The following is a 22,544-nucleotide window of genomic DNA, read 5'->3' as shown; positions in this document are numbered from 1 at the left end:
TGTCCGATCCAAATGGACAGTTATCCATAGGACCGACACCAGCCTATGGATACGAAGAGTCTATGTGGAGAGGCAGGGATGCCTCAAAAGAGTGTTAATGTATGGTCCTACAGTGAGGCGAAGCTTAAGAAGAAGAAGATGTCACAGATGTCCTTTATGTTAAGGGTGTATTAACATAAAACCCAAAGGCCCTTTTCAGGGCCACTCCAATCTCTCGAAAAGAGATAGACTTTCAATTGCCTACCTCTTTTTTATTTTAAAAAAAAAAATAGAGACCCTCTCTGTTTCACTTTTAGATAGACCCTATACAGGCCCAGGGGTTTTTGTCCATGTTAAATTTACATAGACCCTATACAGGCCCAGGGTGATTAATGTTAAATTTACATAGACCCTATACCAGCCCAAGATTTTTGTCCATGTTAATTCCCATAGACCCTATATCGGCCAAGGGGTTTTGTCCATGTTAAATTTACATAGGCCCTATAGTGGCCCAGGGGTGTTTTTAATGCTAATTCCCATAGACCCTATACCGTCCCCCTTCACTACTCTTGGCTTTGATATTTGGCATTACAACATTTTGAGGTTTACCTTAGTTGAGCTCCTTCATCGATTGTTGTATTTAGTGACCACAACCCCCTTACTTTCATCGGCAAGATGAAAAATAAAAATAAAAGACTACTAAGGTAGAATTTGTTGTTCCAGGAATATAATCGTGACATCAGGCACATCAAGGGAAAAGATAATTTAATAGAAAATGAACTTTCCCGTGTATAGAAATGTATTATTTCATATACACTGTTTGTAATTCATAGGAGTACTTATGTTTTTCTTAAAACTCATGTATTAATCTTTGGTAAAAAGAAAGCTTTGTCATAAAAATCTTTTTTATGGGGTAAGGTGTTAGGTATATCTGATTTAATTCATATTTATTTTAATTTAATTGTTTGTCAGTTTAAATTTTTTAATTCTATTATATGCTATTATAATGTAAATTTATTCACTAGAGATGATATTTTTTTCAGAAAATTGGTTGACATGAATCATTCTTTTCATAAACACCAGGTGTTAGCCTGGATGCCGACCTTGATTAAAAATTAGTAAACAAAGTTCTATTTTTATTTTAAAATGATTGGTTGTTGTCAAGGTCATGATGGGGCTTTGGGTTTAAGATGTAATCAACTTTTTTTATTTCTTAGAGAAAATTATTGGTCTAATCAAGGGCATATTCTGTGTACGTGATATAAACATGATCACGTGACCCCCTTCTGATTTCGCAACTTGGGGAAATTTCGAAACTGTGTCTTATAATGCAATATAACCTTTGTTTTAGATAGAGAGATCTCAGTTTGAAGCTTTGTACACTGATGTCAAGTTAATTTGCTGTAGCCGGATTTTGAGCTATCATTTGCTTCATCTCACTTGGATTTCAAAAGGATTCATTCTTTTTTCTCTGGAAATATTTTGAGGAGTGCTCTCACAGAAATTTTGGAAAGACATTGCTTACAAATTTAATTTGGATTTCCAACACCGGGGTGTCATTATTTGTATTTCTACAAGGAACTGTAGATAAGCACAGTACCGACTACAGCATACGTCATCGTCATCCATCTTGGATTTTTCATCAGGATTCGAACTAGAAATTATTAGAACATTGGTTACTAGGACTTTTGCAAAATAATTCGTGGATTATTATTATATTACTTTTGGATTTGATTCTTGAAACTGTAAGTTCTTCTCCTTATTTCATGCTTACAGAATTTTTCCAGGAAAATAAATAATTTGTTAAATTTTAAAAACTTGTTGTTTTCACTCTTTCTGTGTTACTGTTTGTTAGAGTCTAAACACGTAACAAATCAAAGTAAAAGAACAACAAACACATAAAACATAACTGTTCATGGTAAACACTAGATTCACCAATAGTACAGTAAACTGATTTTTGTGGTGGTATCGCATCTCGTTTCGATTACGGAAAGACAATTTAATCAAGCTCCCTTCTTTCGGTCTTGCGAGATTCGATGTTCTTCCGCCATCAAAGTGGCTGCGAAACAAATACCCAGATCAAATGACTGTACGGATAACCACTATGTATCAATCCCATCTCAAATCAGAACTCTGCATTAATCCGCCTTATACAAAAATCATTTTTCCATGTAGGTCGGATGAAGTCATGTGATTCACCAATATTATTCCATATCAGCAAAACATTCTGATACCTGTGGAAAGCATACAAATTACGACACAGTGAATGTTATGAATTCATAAAGGCACTTTGGCATTTTTTTGTACATGTCAGCCAGGGTTTTACGAAGATATATTCAGATAACTCTTCAAAGATAACGAAAATTAAAAAATTATTAAAAACCGTTGTGTCTGTCAACGAATAAAGTCAGAAAGATGATCCTAAATCAAATTATTTTAAAATAATATCAGATACTGAAAAAGAATGCACCAAAACTGTTGATGCTAAGTAACAATGATCATGTCGATTCAATTTCAAAAACAGGATTTTCAGCGGGATGAATTCGTTATGTAGTTATTGTTCCTGTGGGGTCAGGAGAATCCCAAATCGGATCAGGAACAAACAAAATTACTAATAGTTTAACTAATCTCATTGTATTGTCAAATAAACTGCACTGAAGGAGTACGATACAATTATAGTTTTCCATTCAAAGTAGATTGACAGTTTTCCGCTTAACTGGCTTTTGAAATGCATTTAAGAAGTGCTTTTTTATTATCTTTGATTTCGGTAATTGTCAGGCAAACTTCCTTAGTCAATAGAAATATGTTGTCTTTATGCAAGTTTATCAATCATTTAGTCAGTATAGCTCTCTTTTCAATACAGACAATGTTTGTAACTATTGATAAGGTGTAATCCAAAAATAACTGTGCAGTTAATTGGCACACCTGTACTATGCAAAGATTTGTAAAGACGGTGCAAAGCTAACGAGCTGTGTTTAACAAAATATGCCTTGTTTTCATATTGTTCATTCAGCATGACGCCGTCTAGATTTCAGGTAGTAAAGGACAATGTAGAAATAATTAAAGGATATTCTAGCCATTTTACTGTAAGGATACATCACAGTCATATCATGGCATGTATTTTTGGTCGAAATGAGTACCGCAAAGATACAGTACAGTCATCCCATGACATGGATTTTGGGTCGAAATGAGTACACAAAGATACATAACAGTCATCATATAGCATGTATATTGGATTTTAATGAGTACCGCAAAAATAAAATAACAATCATCACATGGCATGTACACTGCATGCGAATGAGTACCGCAAAGACACAACACACATATGACATGACATGCACATCGGGTCTTAATGGGTACCGCGAAGATAAAATATGGTCATCATATGGCATGTACATTGTGTCTTCACGGGTACCGCGAAGATAAAATACAGTCATCATATGGCATGTACACTGCATGCGAATGAGTACCGCAAAGACACAATACACACATGACATGACAAGCACATTGGGTCTTAATGAGTACGACGAATATAAAACACAGCCACATTATATATTAATTAGTAATTAAGTAGTTTAATGATAGAATGAAATGTAGGTGTGAAGCAATGCTAGAAGCCAATTTGACATTTTCAGGTTGAAGTGACCTTGACCCTTCAACTCTCGTACTTACAGACTACCTACTCATAATTTTTTTGAATGGTATAGACTTACATTTCGACTCAGAAAATCACTGGGTGACTGCTATCACCATCTTGACTCATGATGACCTTTAGACTTTGAAATCGAAAAACCTCCCTGTACATTCATGAGCATCATATCAAAAGGTATATGAAACAAAACTTATTTTTTGCGTTGAAACTAAACTCTCCTACATGAGATGGCCGAACCGAAACGGTCATAGCTTCCAAACGTTTCTTCACAAGCGAGTAAATCGGGATAAAAATATTTGCCTTTCCTTGAATTTAGAAATTAATTTAATTTTGTTGAAACATTAAATGCTTTGATGAGTTAAATTTGTTTACACATTCACAAATGCTACAAAAATCAAGTTTATATCATTTTAACTTTGGCTTGACTTTTGCCGTTTATTTATGACCTTAAATTATTGTGGAATAATGGCATGGATGGTTTTTAATTTCACATGATCTTAGATTAAATTTATAGATATTACCAACTTATTTCATAACACTCCAACGGAAAAGTAAAAAGAGTTCCGTAGAGGTACACAGTGAGTACAAAAATGCTGGTTTATATCTTTCCGCTCTGGTTCAATTTGCAATGCTACAAGCGGAACCGTTGTAACTCAGTTGATAGAGTGTCGGACTGGTAATCCAAGGGTTGCAGGTTCATTAACCACTCAGGTCAGCACGAGTTGGCCGCTTCTGTGTGTCCATGGAAAAGGCACTTAGCTTCCATTTCTTTGACATGATATAGCCAATAAATAAGTTTTAATTGCCGTTAAAACCACCAACACCATGCTAAAACAAATCTTCAATGACATGTTCTGGTGTTAAAAAGTGGACAGTATTACAAACAACAGGTACATTTCTACTCGTTTCTCATCTATGCATAGAGGTTTCCTCAGTCTAATGATATTTTCTTTGCCTTATTTATGTGCTCTGGTATATTCAGAAAAAATAAAAACAGCAACTGCCTCAGGAACAAAATCATGCAAACAACTGTATAAACGAATAACTCATATACTGTAAATCAAACACAAATATAGTAGATCAATAGTATCTTGCAGCTGCAAATATCGTGTGAAGATATTTTGTTTTGGTTTAACTAAGTCATATATATGTAAGTGTATATAAAAACTAATCATACTTTGGCATGTGCAGTATCGTTTTACGAAGTACAATACAGTGCTTTTATTGCTTTGCAGTTCTTGTTTCAATACTACTTACATTTCTTGGTAAACCGGGGGTAAATAAGAGCATTAGATAAGGTGCTATTTATGACACCGCCTAAAAAATTGTAAATATATGGTGTTGTGTGCATTTCTGTGCATATCAGATATCATAATCCATTTGTTCAGGAAAAACAAGCTAGATGTTACATGAATATAATTTACGCTGGCAAGTTTATATTATTTTTTATGTGAAATTCCTAAATATAAATTTTGTTTGTCTATACTTTTTTCATTTTCTCACGAAATTTGATTGGGAACTGGTTTGCTGGTATGTTATGGGATTATTCATTATTTCTTCTCCTATACGAATTTTTACCTCTAGTGTCTTTCCAGACACAAACAAACTACTGTCAAATGTGATGAAATAATGCATAGGTCAAAAAGCCAGCTACCTGTAGTTCATACCAGCAACTGGCATTTTGTACTTAGTGTGTTTCTTGTTTCTCCATTTATACTGATGGAAAATAAGTTTACAATCATTATTCTTATTACTAATCGTTATTAAGAAAATAAAAAAGTCAATATTTGTAAGAGTTCTATTTTGGGAGGAATAGTTTCTGTAGAATAACTTTGCTGTACATTCTGTCGGGGCCAGATTAAGAAGTATACATTAAATTTGAAGTATGGTTTAGACTCGCCATAGATTGTTGACTGCTAGGGATGGAATCTGCGTTGCTTTGAGCATGAATTTGATTTTAAGTAGGACACTCGCGCGGTTTACAGTTAAGTTCTACATAGAGTTCAAGGATAACGCAAGGTCAAAAGCGATAAATGTCAAGGGTTTGAGATGAACCATTGAACATTTTTAAGAAGTTGAGGCCATTTAAAAAAAGGGTCATAAAATCTTTTTAGAATAGTTATTAATAAAGGCGGAGTAGAGAGGATTATTCTATCTTCGATGGGAGTGATAACAAGTTTTGGTGGTTAGAATAGTAATCCTTACTGGCTAAGCTGAACGAGAGAGTGCGTATTCCCAGACTGAATTCAGGCTTTTGAAGTAATCCCCTCATGATGTGAGTCAGTCCGAGTTTTCCTGCCGAGGGGTAAAGTCTGAGGGACTCCGAGGAAAGGTAATAAGTAATTTCTCTCGTTAAACAAATCGTCCAAGCGACATGGAGACTGGAAATTTGGAAGACCCGTAGCCAGAGAAGAGACAGTTTGGATTCTGTGAGGATAAGCGAGCGACGGCTCGATTAAAGCACACGGTTAGTCTCAATTACATACAATGTGTTCAATGATGTAAGTTTGTAATTATTTTTGAATTTATTAATTTTAAATTCATATTTAAATATTTCCTTGAGTTCTAATATAATTGTGCATGTTATGTTTCATAAATTGTAAGAATGTCATACAATATTTCTGACATAACTTGTTCAGATTTAGTTGCTTCGTATGTAATAGAAATCATGTAGTGTAAGATTTCATGCATTTCTTCCGACACAAATTGTGAAAAGTAAATTAGCTGTCTTAAATAATTTGTATCATTAATGCTGACGATTGCTTTTTCCTATGTCTGGAAATGTATGTCAATGAATCGTTAATTAGCAAAGTAGCTTAAAGGAGACCAGAAACCAATGGAAATACAGAATAATAATAAAAGTACTATAGCAGAAAACCTGATTCTGAAGTATCGTCTGCGACCGTAATGCCAATATTTAAATATTGTCACATCTTCTAGGAGCTGAATTTCCGTGACCTCGTATGCAAAATTTCCGCGCCTATTCGGTTACTTTCGGGTGTGACGTCATAGTAGCGACTCCAGCATCCCAACTGGGAGTTGCCAGAGTAAAAGACAATTCCGTTTTGCGTTGCTTACGGGTGTATTGCACATTAAGAAAAGCCTGTGGACGTCATTTTTTAATCTTTTCCAAAGATAAAGGCATAAAGAAAGTATTGATACATTGCTACAAGCGAGTCGATTTCAAAGCAACACCATACAGCACTCTGTGATCATTACATTTCTAAAGGAATGTTACGAGAACGATCCTGAAAAAAATGACAGCTCTAGGATACGCAAAAGCTAGGCCTAGACTAAAAGTTGTCGCTGTTCCAGACATACTGTTGGATATTTTAAATCATGGGAAAAGTGTTAAACGTGTGAGTTACGAAAATAGGCAGAAAGCCTAGTAAGTGACCACAAAATGCAACAATCAATTCACAAATCTTTTATCTACACCAGCAGTGCTAAAAATGTGATAACCCCTCTAATTTTTAGTTCGGACCCATCCTGTATTCAAAGTTAGGTGCCCGTCGGGTTTGTCAGAAAAAAATTGTTTGCCTGAGGAAACTTTGATCGCGCTGATGAAAACAGTAAATGTATTTTCAAGATGTTGACATACATACCTTAACGCGGCACAATCGAAATCAAATCACCACTGTCCTAGGTAAAGTTGAGATCTGGTTTTAATCAAATGGAAGCTTTGCTCAAAATAAGATTCTAAACCCCTGACACAGTCATGTTTCGAGAAAACACAATTTTCAGTAATCTTAAACAAAAATTACAAATTTAAAAAAAATCAGTCTATGCCTGTTACACGTAGTATGTATAAACGGTAATCTGTAATGATTGGAACTGATATAAAACTATCCCTTGGGATATTTAAATAGCAGCGACTAGAAGAAAAGAGGTCAGTTATAAAATCAAAGTTTCAATTTAACTGGCTGACAACATAAATTGGAGGGAGGCTACTATTGACCTCACCCCTTGCCCCAGTGTGCGAGCGCCCATGGGACGCGCCATTTCTCCCTGTGATACGCCTTATTATCCCCCAGGACAAGACCTTGTATCTTATTCTGGTCAGCTGTGGCTAAACTGCGTAATAGCTAAAGGTTAGACTTGAGTACACAAGCATAAGGCCAGTGTGACTAATTAACAGTTAATCCTTATCAATTCATTTATCTTGTGAAAAGGACTGCCTTCGGACATACTTCAAAGAAACCATGTTCTACAATATGTATATGCAAACATCAGCATTGATTGGCAAATAAACGATGCCCTATTTTATTATAACTTACGATGCCTAGGACTTCATTTTAACAGTTTCCCCACATTTAATTCCCACCTTATTTACTTAGGTTTAAGTCTTAAGGCGTGTAACACTGAATAAAATATTTATTCTGAATTAGTTCTTTGTGGGCATATATACTGGGTGGCATATTTTCTTTTATTCCTTCTTTTAATTTAATCATGGTAATTAAACTTTACATATACGGTAGAGGAATGTCAGGCGTTAACTGGCCGAGTTTCTTTAGTAGAAATGGAGATTGATTTTGTTTGCAGAAAAAAGTAGGCAACATCCACAGTGGTTATTCATGGGATTTAAGCTAATTGGTGACAATTTTATTTTTTTAATGTTTTTATTACTACAATTCTGTTATAGTATTTTAAAAAATCTGAAATTTACGTGAATAATGTTTAATCTTGACATTATATTTAATGAAGAAAAAAACTCGTGTGATATTTATTATTTCGTCACTACAATATTCACAAGTGATAAAACAGAATACGGTATCTGTGGATTGTATACGTTTTATCTATTTATGTATGGGGTTTTTTCTTATGCGAAATGAAAATTGGCAGACATAATGTAATAATTGGGAGTTCTCTGCGAAAACTCGGAAGATAGTACGAGATCGGGAGGTAGGTGTGGAAATACCCCCAACATCGTAAGGTTTTTCTCCCGGCTTGAGAGTTGACAGGTATGAACTGTTCGGGCTTGTGGAATTTCAGTCAGGGCTAGTGACCTTATTTAAGTCACCAGCCCTGGGCCTGGGCCTAAAAAATTTCTTTCAGCACTGACCAGTACAGTACATAAACTATTATACCTGACATGCAAATACTATCAGATTTGTCAATACGCTATCTGTAGCCTGCATGTAAAATACACTGTGATTGAATCATAAGGAAGCTTCTTAATGTTTAAATTAATTACTTATGATTTCTGCTTTGCAGATTTATTTGTGGAGGGTGTGTGTGTGTGAAAAACTAATGCTTAAGAAAATCGTTCTCAATGTCTTTTACACCTCCAAAGTAATGGATATTGTTTCACACACAAGTCTGTCCCCGTTCTAGTCTCTTTCGCCCAAAATTCAGTATTATCTCTCAACGTTTCAGTGTTCGATGTATATTTGCAAGATATCATACCTTCGGTGGTGGTGGTGGTGGTGGTGGTGTGTGGGTGTGTGTGTGTGTGTGTGTGTGTGTTGGGGGTAGGTAATGAACATGTCATTTACATATAATACGATTGAACCTCATCCTTCTTAAATGAATTTATTGCATTGTGGTAATTTTTTAAATTTTACTTTGGGCACCGTCGCTTAATCCTTATCACATTTTTGCACAGCACACAGTGTATATTTATTTTAAAATTACATTGCTTTTTTAAAAATTCCAAAATATGAAATATGAGCACCTTCCTACTGTTGTATTTTTCTGATGTCTGGTCTTAAACACATTGTTAATACACAATTCAACAGATATAGTAATGAGTATAACTCGGAAGCATATTTAACTTTTGAATTAGCAACCCAAATCTTGCCTCCTCCTGTCTTTCTCGCTCGCCATGTATATGTTTGTATTTGAGGACTGGCTAGTATTGCGTCAGGGGATCACGTGATCTGTCGTCTTATTAAAGCTCGGAAAAACTCGGCAATTTACGGAATCGTTTTATCTTCCGGGCAATATAATCACTACCCGCCTACGATATTTAATTTATAAACATCACAGTCCAATTAAAATTTGTAGAGAATTACATACATAAAAGGAAATTTTTTGTTTCTGGTCACCTTTAAGTTAGGATAAGGAGTAAGCTTATTAATTCGTGTATAATTAAGTTTTAAATTCTCCTGAACCGAGAAGCAGGGAGTGTACCGACTAGAACAACTCAGCTGGTAATGTATATCCACAGGGGGTAATTTATAGCCACAGCGGGGTGTGATGGTTTATCTAAAGAGGTTTAATTACGTCATGGTCTCAGGTGGAATGTGCGACATAAATTGACAAATAATAGGGTTATAAGTGTACATATGGGGCGAAATGACCATAGCTACTTCTGTTGAATTTCGAGAGATAAAGTCTGAATCAGAAGAGTGGGAATATTGATTAATCCCAGAAGAAGAAAAAAAAAAAAAAACTGACACTTATTTAGGCTGGGTACTATATTTTCTTTTGAAGGAAAGAAAATAGCTCCATACCGGTATTGCACAGTGGGGAAACAGCAGAGGCTGCAACCAAGAGGTTGAGGACCCGAAGAAGAGAGAGTGATAGAGAGAGAGAAATACGGAAAAGCCGACTTACCTATCACCACCAGTGATTTGGAAAAGTTCGGAAGCACCAGGTAATTCTTTCATGCCGGCAATCCGAGTTCGATCAGTCAGTCGACGATATGATGAAATTTGTTCTATCAGGAGAAGAGAACTTCTAATTGAATTTCGCATAATTTTGTAACTCTATTTCTGAGAGGAAATGAATCATTCAAACGTCATGCTCAATTTTATTTTGTTTATGTAACGGATTGGAGGCTCGTGTTATTCTATTCTATACCTCTGTTCAGATCTCTGTTAATGCATCCCTTAATTTCATATTTATTCTTTTGATTACTCGATCATAGGAATAACACCATGGTCGATCATTTCCTAGATAATAACAACCAAAAACCATGATAAGTGGGAAGACCACATCACCACCATCTCCTGACAATATTCAACCAACCAACAATGTCGCTAACAATACATGATTTAAGGACCACAATATTCTACAATCCTAAAGTAGAACTAGTGATATCCTAAAACGTCCGTCTATTCAGCACCGGGATAGAGGATACAAGTTCAACCCTTATTTATTTATTGTAATGAATTATTCTACTCCTCGAAAGGGATGACATATTTCTTATTACAATCCTCCCTTAAGTAGGCATAAGATGTCTTTGGAATGAAACCCCTAGATCAAGCCTAAGGGGTCAAGTTGTACCTCCAGGATCATATATTAGAAACAAACTATTGAGATGCCCTCCTTGTGACCATCAGATATACCTACTGGGCATTAAAATGCGAATATACACATAAATTCAGTGTCCATATCTACTGCCAGGGACTAGGGGTCCATATCTACTGCCAGGGATCCTCTCCCTGTAAGTAAAAATGCACTTCCTGAGTACGAACAGACGAACTGAGATATGTAACTATTCGTAGCTTCTCGGATTTTACCATATGGGTACATATTTTGAAAGTAGGTAGGATTAGGCAGGGAAGCTTCGAGATAAGTATTTTGAAATCACTCTAGTTTGATAACGTGTTCGTCTTCCTGAAGAAACAGCCTGTCTTCTTTCAAACTTATTGTCAACGCTTGAAGATTAGATATAATTATTGTCGTTTAACAACAATGTATAAAGCATTGGGATAATTAGATATCTTCCATATTCCATGAATTACATAGTCTATTGTCAAGTTTTTATATACTTTACAATAATTTATCATCTGGGAGTATGCAATGTAAAAGTGAGGCCCCGGGTAACCGAGTGATTTAAGATGCTCACCTTTACAGATCACTGACATTTAACCTCCCTGTGCGTGGGTCAAGTCTCAGGCTCAGTCAGCTTGGGTATGCGACAAAGCTTGCAGTAGGTACCGCGGGTCGATGGATTTATCCTCCACCAAACAGTCTAGCGCCATGTATAGCCTATCATCTGATGAAAAATGGCGTTCAACCCAAAACACCAATATCAAAGTTTTATATTGATTTTTTAAAAATAAATTAAGTGTTATCATTTGTATTGTTGTAATATTTATGAAAATTTTTACCCGTTTCCACGTCTTGCTTCTCAAGAATGATGTCCCACTTTTGTAATCATTTTATATTATGAACAACATAGAGTCTGTCTATAGAATCAACATTAATCATTGCGGTTTGCGGGGGGGGGGGGTGATTGTTGTTGTTTTTTGTTGTTTGTTTTGTTTATTTTTTTTAAAATTTTGTATGTAAATAAAATAATGAAGTCAATATTCAACCAACTAACAATACCAATAACAATTTACTTTTTTGTTGTTGTTGTTTTATATTATAGTTTTTATTGTAATATGCACTACATCGTGACCAATAACATGCATGTAATTTGGGAATGAATCTGATTCATCAAACGCCCACCTCTACAATCTGAGTTTAAAAAAGATGGGTACGACATACATAACTTCAAAAACCAAGGCATGGTGATATTTTGTGCATCAGAGTACTATACAGTTATAGGTATTTATTGTCGTGACTATCAAATTTTATAAACCTCTGAACGTATTCGTGTTTGTGGAGTACAGACACCTAATGCCACAAACTCAGTCACAAATATACACACTTTCTTCCATTTTCCAATTTTTCGGTCTTAAATTGTCGCCAAGTTTATAATTCAACAGTATATTGATTGACTGATTGGGGTTGAACTGCATACAAAACATGTAAGCCTTTATTGTGCTAAGGTAACTGGAGTAAACTGTATTGCGTGGTAACACACCGTGGCGACTGACCAGACCTGGTCTGGGCAGAATTCTCACCCATGGTGTTTACACCAAAAACCTAACCACTGAGCCATTCGAACCATCCGCGATAAGACTTGTTTCTTTCTCTGCCCTGTTGATATGGTTTTTAAACTTTTCGTGTATTTCCAAATAAGTCTGTTTCAATTCAGAGAATATTAAAGTTCAAGGTCCGATTTTAAAATGTATTAATCCTTTCTTTGTCTTTGCGTGCATTCAAATAAGACTGTTGTGGTAAATATCTATTCAAAATACTTGGTGCGCTAGAGAAGAAAATATTTAGATATCTCATTGTTAACCCATACTTACGTACACATCGAACATGAATAAAGTAGCATAAGAATAAGAAAACATCTACCATGCGGCATGTTTTCTGCTTTTTTTCCGTTTCCATATGGTATGTCATTTAACCTTAAAGGAAAGCATGGAATAGATCTTTCAAGGAATAAGTAATGGTCAAAAAGATACATGTTATTGAGAAAAACATAAAATATGGTGCTCTTATATGGGTTTCCATTAAAAAAAGCATTTGAAGGAATTCTGTTGGTGGAATTATAAGGTCAAATACCATTAACCATCAAATGTGCGTATCCTGGGTCAATATGTGCGTGCGCTTGTACGTGTACGTGTTTGTAATGCATTTTCCATTCTATTATCAGAATCTGAATACATGTAATAGTTGTCATAAAACGTTTGATAATCCATGATATCCTGACATGCTGAAGTTAATCAGGATATCGTTGGTATTTTTCAATAACACATGTTTCCAAGGCGACAACTTAACTTCGGTAATTTGAAAAGCCTTGGCTTCATAAAATGTAAATTGAATTGTTATATCTAGCAAAAATCAGGATTGACAAAAGTTTGTCACTTTTTTCTTAAAAAATATTTAACAATATGTTTAATATACCATGTATGCTTTATATACAACAACAACAAAAATAATAATTAATAATAATAATAATAATAATAATAATAATAATAGAGACCTCCGAGTGTCAATGTAAATAACCAGGTAGGATTAGTAAGTATATTTACATCGTACAAAATCACTTTATTTTTCACCAATATGAATCATAAAGCTGAGAGTCATTCAAAGATATTTCAATTGCCAAGTAAGGTATTGCTTTTAAAAACATTAAGAATTGCATAACTCAACAAATATTATGGGACGATTTCGATATGACGTCACCTATTCATGACAGGAGAAGAAATGCGCAAGGCATTATCGCATTCTTCTTTACATCTTATCGACCGCCTTTAAATAGGTTTCCATTCTAACCAGAACACACAATCCCCCCCCCCCATGAAAGAGATATTTGTTCGTGCTGAATTATATTTTAATGATGTAACATATTAACACATTTTGGAACCAGAATGTATTTTTACCCAGACAACATAAAGAAGTACATGTTCATCCTCAGTGTCACTTAGCCAAAAGTAATCAAAAGTTTCGTCGGTTTGTTTCAAATGGCATTTCAATGACAGAGAGGTAAAACAAACGGACGGACAGACAACACAGTTGGATGGACAAACTTAAAAATCATAAAAATATTCTCCGTTTATCGGTTAGTTTAATTCTGAAGTTTAGCTTGTGCATCCCGTGCATACACTTTTGTAATGAAAACCGCGTGCGAAACTTTCTTTTTTATGTATTCTCCTTATTTATATGGAGACGACAAAATATTATAGAACAAGTGAGTCCCGCATCTAAATTATTAGGCGGAAACTTAAAATCTTCCTCTAAATGTATTTTGTCTAAAACGTTCAGATTTCTCACGCGATCAAAGATTTTCTGAAAGAATATCAGATGAATGTGACAACCGACCAAATCCATGTCCACTGATCAGGCTCTTGTCCCATTGACCAAGCTCTTGTCCCATGAACCAGGCGCTTGTCCCATTGACCAAGCTCTTGTCCCATGAACCAGGCGCTTGTCCCATTGTCCAGGCTCTTACCCAACGAGATTATAGAGCAAAACTCTACTTATTGTTTGTTTTAGAATCGATAGATGGAAAAAATATGCAAGACTCGTGACGCAATAATATTATTTGTAACATCCTATTGATTATAAAGTAACAAAAGAAATCAACCCTGGATAAATGAAACTGATAAAAGACACCAAAACATGACGCTCTCTTATTTATTCATCTTGTCATTGTTCCCCACTCCTCTGAAAGCAATATAAAGAATAATTTCGTTTGCTCATTTGCTTATCATTCTATCCTCCAAGATTATTTCCATAGATTCCTTGCGAGTTTTTTTTTATTTTATATCAAATTCAGACAAAAACATTTTCCCCCTAGAGGGAGACATAAAATGATGTGCATTGTACATTTTACATAGTACAATGTATGTCTCCTAGAGCATATTACAAATTAAAAGAGAAAGAGTATCAAGAAATAAGAAGACATGTTTGTGCCTGGTCCCCAGCTATGTTATGACCTGTATGGTACCTGTCGCTAGCCTAAATCCGAAATATTGTTTCAATACAGTTAACGCAGAAAATGGCAAAGCAGCTGGTTTGTGACAATCCATTCAGCCAGATTAAATAAGAATTTTTCATTGTTTCGGCTTATTGGCTCTGAGGCCCTTACTTTTCTACTAAAACCGACAGTTGCATTTTTCCCACGAATTTAGTACTTTCTCTTAAAAAATGATACGTTTCTGATAGATAAAAGAGTGAGTTCAAATGGGAACCAAAAGGGCGTATTTCTGAATAGTAACAAATTGGTCCAACAAGGTTCGATTATTTTCAGCATTATCTTAATGAACTTCTTAATTTTATGTGTGTATGTGTGTGTGTTGGATTTTTAACGTAGCTTTAAGAATTTTTCAGTCGTATGGCTACGATGTATGCAGTATGACAGTTTATAGTGATGTCTAGCACTGGGGTATCATGCCGCAGACATGTAGCATCATGTCCCACCTAGTCACATTATCCTGACACCAGGCCGACCAGTCCTGACACTAGCCTCTTAATGCCGACCGCCTAGTGAGGCAACTGCAAGTACCATTTGATAAGTCTTTTGTATGACTCGGCCGGGATTCGAACCCTCGACCTCCCGCATCCGAGGCGGACGCTCTAACCAATAGAGGGGTGCTTTTAACGTTATAGACAAAATAAAGCTTTTTTATTTTCATAGGAAAGTGGGGTTTTATCGACGTAATTAAAAGCTTTATTTTGTCCATATATTAACCAAAACATTTTGATTACATAAGGCAAGAAAATTGTTTGATTAGTGATTTTTCATGTCATCACAGTCATAATCATGTCTGAAAATGATGGATAAATCTGGTATTGCAAACCGAAATTAGGTGACAAATGAAATCTGGGTGCCGAGTCTGTTAACGAAATAAACTATAAGCTTTCTTTCACGCAAAATTCACCTCTAATTGCAGACAAAAACCCACGAATAAACTGAAACTAAAATCTTTACAAGTAAAGTCACAATCATTAAAATATGTTGTTTTGATTATATCTAGCTTTAAAGTCTGGTGAACCGTTATGTCTTGTTTCTGATTTAGCTATCCGTACCCCTTTCAATATTGCTTGTCTATATCCGCGCAAGAAAATGCGATTACGAGAATGATAAAAAAATATCCAGCTTCGGATGAACAGTCATTAATTGAACATAATACACAAATGGCGCATAAATGTATAATCTAAATTTTCAAAAAGCCTGTGTCATAAGTTGTAGTACAATTTCTGAACTTTTTATCAAGACCATTCACGTTTCAGCCTTTGATCGCACTGACAAAGAATGGAGACACAAATCCTTGCAAATTTAAGGTGTTTGCCTTTTAAAAATATATTAATAAAAAGAAAATCTATGGTTCTTTTTAGAAAAAATAAGGAAATATTTCACTCATGAAGTGCAAACCTTTAGTATTGTCACGAGTGGCAAAGCCGACGATACATTATTTCCACTTCACTCATAAAAGATTTCCTTGTATCTCCTCTAAAAATATAAATATCTTCTATACATAGTTCCTCATATTCACGTATGTGTTGGAAGTCTTTTAAAGACATTATAGTTTTATATGTTCAGCAGAAGGCATTTTTGTCAGTGTTTAGAAGGTGGGTTCCAATATTTACTGTTGAGCTAAAACTGCACCTGTAAACTGGCAGATCTGTACTGCATGCATATTTGTAAATGTATTACAAGCAATAAACTATGCAAACTAACATATCTTGACTTTTTTTGCATTTGGAGAAGATGAGAGTAGAAATATATAATTGAAGCTATATTTTGATACTAGCCATTCCCCATAATACGCCATAGATGTGAGGTAAATGCCAGGATAATGTGAAATAATGAGTACATTCTAGTTAGTGAAAGGTATGGTAATAAGTTCCTCAATTATGATGATAACAAGTATCGTATCAGGTGGCATATAGGTCACATATATTTGATAGTGTTAAAAGTGAGTTACAATATCGATTAATAATTATAGGTTACTGCATTTGTATGGGAAAATATGAACGAGTTTTTCGGATGGAATACTGCACGACCTTGGAAGTGCAGTATATCCATCCGACAAAACGAGTTCATATTTTCCCATACAAAATGCAGTAACGTTTTTATTGTATGCTCATTTTCTTATTCTACCTAATGCTTCATTATATTAACAAAATACACTACAAGAAACAAAGCAATTGAATGTATGCCGTATTCCATATTAAAAACACAAGCGCAGATTCATCATTACACAATAAAAACATTATTACTGCGCACATAACTCTGCCCAGATAAATTTGAGCTTAGTCGCGCGCTACATAACTTTCGAAAGAAAATGGCGTGTCTAATTAAAACTAAAATTTGGTGTCATATTGTGAATGAATGCGCATTGCAACAACTTTTCCATTTGATCTGAAATGAACAGATTTTGGTATTTTTGTCGATTCTACGAAATTTCGTGATTATGGACTGGATTTATATTTGACAATTCCACATGAAATACATCGGATTGAAGAAGCAAGGGAGAAGCGTGTTGACATCTGCAAATGTGTTTCTGTTTCTTCATTGAATGTTTGAAATCATAATGTGGGAAAACTATGAAGTCTTTCAATTGCAATTATCAAAAAGACGCTATGGAATTTAATGTTCATTTCATTTTGAGCGGAGTAAGGAGCATGTAATTGCGCATATATTCGAACTTACAGTAAAATTTCGAAATATGTAATCAAGATTGAGAATCTGTGACATGGCTCAGGTAATTCGGATTTGCAGAACTAAGAAAGTACATTTTGAGGAAATTCATGATGTAGAACTGTAAGTATATTTTTTGCCATTCTTATTAACTGCTAAAGAAGACAGTTTATGTCTTGTCAATTGCATGTTATTTGTAAGGACCATTTCTGGCATCTACTGTATAGCTAGCCTAAATCCGAAACATTGTATCAAAAAAGTTAACGCGGAATGTGCCCAATCAGCTGGTATGTGGCAGTCCACGAAACATCTGCTTTACTTCATTCAGAAACAAATTTAATCAACCAAAACGTAACGCGCCTACTACGCGAGTGTACATGATTTGTTTACAAATCTAAAGTGCTAGCATCTGCATCCATTGTTTGTTTACAATAGAAAGTAACTCCTTTATGAGTGCAATATGAAGTTGCGCGCGAGTTCAGTATCGTAAAATATTGAACGATTCTGACAATGGAGAGTTAACGGAGAAAAAATGAGCATATAATAAGATTTAATATCGGATTGAATCTCTTCGGTTTAATAATTTATCCTGTTTTTACAAATCTGTATTGATATTATTAATTGTGGAGCCGACCCAATGTAAGCTAGAAACATAAAGGAAACGTTGATATTGAGATTCGTGTCAGACTCTTGTGGGATTGACCTTTCACTTGTCAGCTTAAAACGTAGAAAGTTTCATGCAGCCTCCAGTGAAATTGCCGTAGAGAATATAACGAAGGAATGATTTGTAAGTGTTAATTAATGCAAGAAGCCATTTCACATTTTCAAGTCAAGGTGACATTGGACTTTCAATCTTTTTTCTACGTAAAGGAAACTTACTCGTGCATTTTGGTGAAGATAAAGGCATGCATTGTTACTCAAGAAATGATTCAATGTCTGCCTCCATTTTCACTTGTGATGACTTTCAGACTTTTCAAATAAAAACAAATTCTCTACACAATGATGACAGCTATATTTGTAGGTAAAGCTACTGCTCTGAAACAAAACGCTACAAAATGGCAGGTGCAGCAGACATGGTTTCATTGTCTTGCCATAGACGAGTAAATAAAGATAGACATAAATACTGTTATTTGCTTTTTCTTAAATTTCCTATGTCACTATGTTGAGGAATCAAATGTTTTGAGCAGTTTGATGTCTTTACACATTCAAAAATGCTCGAGATATTATCTTGTATCATTCAAATTTTGTCTGACAAATGACCTTCAATTGTGCATTTAACATGAATATGATATACCTCACCAACTTGCCTCCCAAAATTGCCATCAAATGTTTGCTACATCGTAACTTATATGGGTCTCCCGAGAGACAAATATTCACCAAGAAAGGTAAGCTTTATCCGTCTGACATAAAGTACATATCTAGGGCACTTTACTCCTCTTAATGCCGAAGCCGCGGCAGCTCGTTTGTATGAGTGGTCGATCTCGTAATCCAGTCGCGGGTTCGATTCCCACCCATGCTAGCACGGGTTGACTGCCTAGATGTGTCTTTGGGAAAGGCACAAAGCTCCATTTTCTATGCATGCTATAGCTAAAACCGAGATAAAATCAACAAACCGGACAAACCAGCCTTCTTCATGCTTTGTTCTCGTGTTAAACGTATACAGTACCATAGTCCATGTGTACATTTCAACGCGATTCTCGTCGATGCGAGAAGGTTTCCCAGATCTCATACTAATTACTTTACCTTTTTCAAGTACCCTAAATATACACTGAAAAAATCAATTGATCCAGAGACACAAAATAACAATAATATGAACAAGTAACCAAGAACTTGGAATTTAGTAGATCTATGCTTTGTTGCAGCCGGAAATATCGAATGACGTTGTTTTGTTTTATAATATTCGCATAATATCCATTTTTGTAACCCCCAACATAATTTAAAAACGAAAAGCATCAAGGATATAAAAATGCACCGAACTTAGTCATTTTATTCATTGATTTATCGTTGCTAACCTGATTGTCGCCAAGGGGTCCCTAATACTGTCTAACTATTGGTGTCTCAATACAAGCGGAAGCATCCGATGTAAACAATCAATTTGACTGGCCGCCGTCCAATTTTGTAACCCCCAACATAATTTAAAAACGAAAAGCATCAAGGATATAAATATGCACCGAACTTAGTCATTTTATTAATTGATTTAAAAATTGCTATCCTGATTACCGCCAAGGGGTCCACAACACAGACGAATTATTGGCGTCTCAACTGAACAATCAATTTGACTGGTCGAAGCCCATTTCAGGTTTTTAGGATAACCAATTTCAGTATATAAAAAATACTGTCGTCTGCGTCCAGTGTTTGCAATGTCTAGTTTAAGTATTGCTAAAACAATTTTAAACAAATAAATAGGAGGAATTCACACACACACACACACACACACACACACACATATATATATATATATATATATATATATATATATATATATATATATATATATATATATATATATATATATATATATATATATACACGGAATTATTGAGATTTTCAAAGTCGGTAAACTGCATCACATCAGTTGCTTGAAAAACATATGATCGCCCAAGTAAATATGGGACAGTGTTGCAAAAAATAATTCACTTTTGATTCGAACGTCAACAAGTTCGCAGTGTTAGTAACCCCCATAACGATAATCAGGTTAGAAATTATAAATCAATGAATAAAATGACTAAGTGCTGTTCATTTTTTATATCCTCGATAGCTTCTGTTTCTTAAATCGGTAGGCGGGTACAAACAAATGGTGTGAGAATGTATCAATATTTTGGTTTCACGAATTTATTTCTCTGTGAGTGTGTAAATTAAATATCGTAGGTTTCACATATACAGCACACGCCGTGTCTCACTACGGAGAAAAACAAATAAATAATAGTAATGGTTTACTTCACTTATAGCATAACTATTCAGTTTACCTGGAAATGCACGAGGTGAAATAACCCGAACAGTCAGTACTATTTTTAGCATTTATCTTATCTGGTAATTTTAAACAAAAGCATTGTTTATTTACTTGCATAATCCATTTATCTGGGACAACCGCATTTTGTTTGATTATCTGAAGGGAATTTTGATTTGGGGCTGACTTAATGGTGAGATATTGGTTTAACCCCTACTTCTTTTCATTCCAACTGTTTTACCGATATAATCTTTCTTTAGCTTTTTAGTGTTGAACTTTGCAGGTCGTAAAGTTACTATGTGGGCAGCTTATATCTGTTCATCATATAGAAAATATTACATCAGGGGAGAATCTGTCGTTTTAAAATTTATAAGATTTTATTAATTAATAGGTTCATGTATACACGCGTGCAAAATTAAATATAAAAAAATGAATGACTATGATGTTTACATATTGCAGTGCATTATGGGTTTTTATCTTAGCTCTCCTTGCCGTCTGGCCCTGCGTCCTTCATACATTAGTCACCACTTGTTTGTTACCTGGAGGCGATATTTCTTATCCAGTTTTCATTTATCCATTACAGCTTGAGATATATTAGTAATTGTTGGTGCGAATTACGTGCTGATGAAACAATAGCACAGGCTGACATAATTTATTTAATATACTGATCTATCTCTACAGAGTCATACAACCTAAAATGCCAAGTAGACAGTGAAGTACTTACCGTACCATTATAAATCTGTAAAATCCGTCTTAAAAAAAAAAACGTGCACATTTGATGAGCACATTGGTACATTATAAATTTATAAGAAAAATATTTATGAAACAATAACATTAAAATTATTCAACAGTCCACACACATAACCAGACGAGTAATTGTTAGCAGAATTTATGTTTGTAATTTCTAGCAACACCAACTTTTTCGGCAATTTATTAACTCTTTCGTCTTTAGAACCAATTGTGTAACTATTAACTCCACATAGGCCAAACTTTCATAATATAAAAACAGAAATCTAATCTTTTTCAGCAAGATGGGGAATTTCTTGTCGGTAAACAATACGACTTATCCCTCTGGAAAGCCGTGGCCGCATGATGGAGCACAACGCTGGAGTACTTTTGAACTCTATCCCTCGTGGAACGGAAAAAAAAACACGATGCCTACGAGGGGCTTTCGAATGCGAACGACGACAAATACACGGAAACTAGACGAAAAATAGTGGTGAAAACCAAAGCACACTTACCCATTGACTGGACAGCTTATATAGATTGTAATAAATAGGCAACTACTCTTGTAACTCGTTTCAACAAATCTGCCGCTCATTTATCCGGCGTCAAAATAAAATTTGCTGACGCAGTAATCTCACAAATGTGTGACGTGTCAGACATTATGAAAATTACAAAACTTTTAAGACTGTCTACGAGGAATCTCCACGAAGACGAGAACGTTCTAGTGGAGGAGTATCTAAACGGAGACTTTGCTCACTTCTCCTCCGAATGGGGTGAAGCCATGTGCTCGAATTGCGAGTTGTTGGAAGCATTTACTCATTTCATACATCACGAAACCCACGGACAACTTATTGTTTGCAATTTAAAGGGTATTTTCATTAATGGATGTTACAAATTGACAAATCCAACGATACATTCTTGTACAATACGTTTTGGATCCAAAGATTATGGGACAGCCGGTATTTCTGAGGTTTATCGTAACCATTGCTGTAATCTTATTTGAAGTGCACTAGGATTACCTAATAAATGCAATAAAGAAAAGGAGTAACATATCAATAATAATGGTAATGGGGTGCATGGATATTAGAAAGATTTATATCTTTCACTATGTACAAAAAGTCATTATCTTCTATAGAAGAGCTTCGTGTGGCCGAATGGTCTAAAGTTCTCGCCTTTACCGACCACTGCCATCTCACCTCTGTCCACGTGTGTTCAAGTCTCGAACTCAGCCAGTGTGAGAAACCTTACCAGTAGCTTCCCTTGGGTCGGTGGTTCTTACCGGAGTTCTCCTGGGTTCTGCCCCT

At 35.1% G+C, this 22,544-nt stretch overlaps 1 long non-coding RNA gene across 1 annotated transcript; it reads left to right on the top strand.

Moving 5' to 3' along the window:
- The first annotated feature begins 5,035 nt into the window (after positions 1-5,035).
- LOC149802344 (uncharacterized) lies at positions 5,036-22,035 on the top strand. The gene is made up of 3 exons (XR_016419898.1): positions 5,036-6,098; positions 10,067-10,229; positions 21,542-22,035. It is a non-coding gene; the product is annotated as an uncharacterized LOC149802344 (long non-coding RNA).
- Positions 22,036-22,544: the final 509 nt, after the last annotated feature.

Source organism: Sinohyriopsis cumingii, chromosome 3 (assembly GCF_028554795.1).
Source record: "Sinohyriopsis cumingii isolate HCF-2022 chromosome 3, ASM2855479v2, whole genome shotgun sequence".
Lineage (NCBI taxonomy): Eukaryota > Metazoa > Mollusca > Bivalvia > Unionida > Unionidae > Sinohyriopsis > Sinohyriopsis cumingii.
Note: the sequence above shows the minus strand (reverse complement) of the source record. Positions and strands in the feature narration are given on the sequence as shown.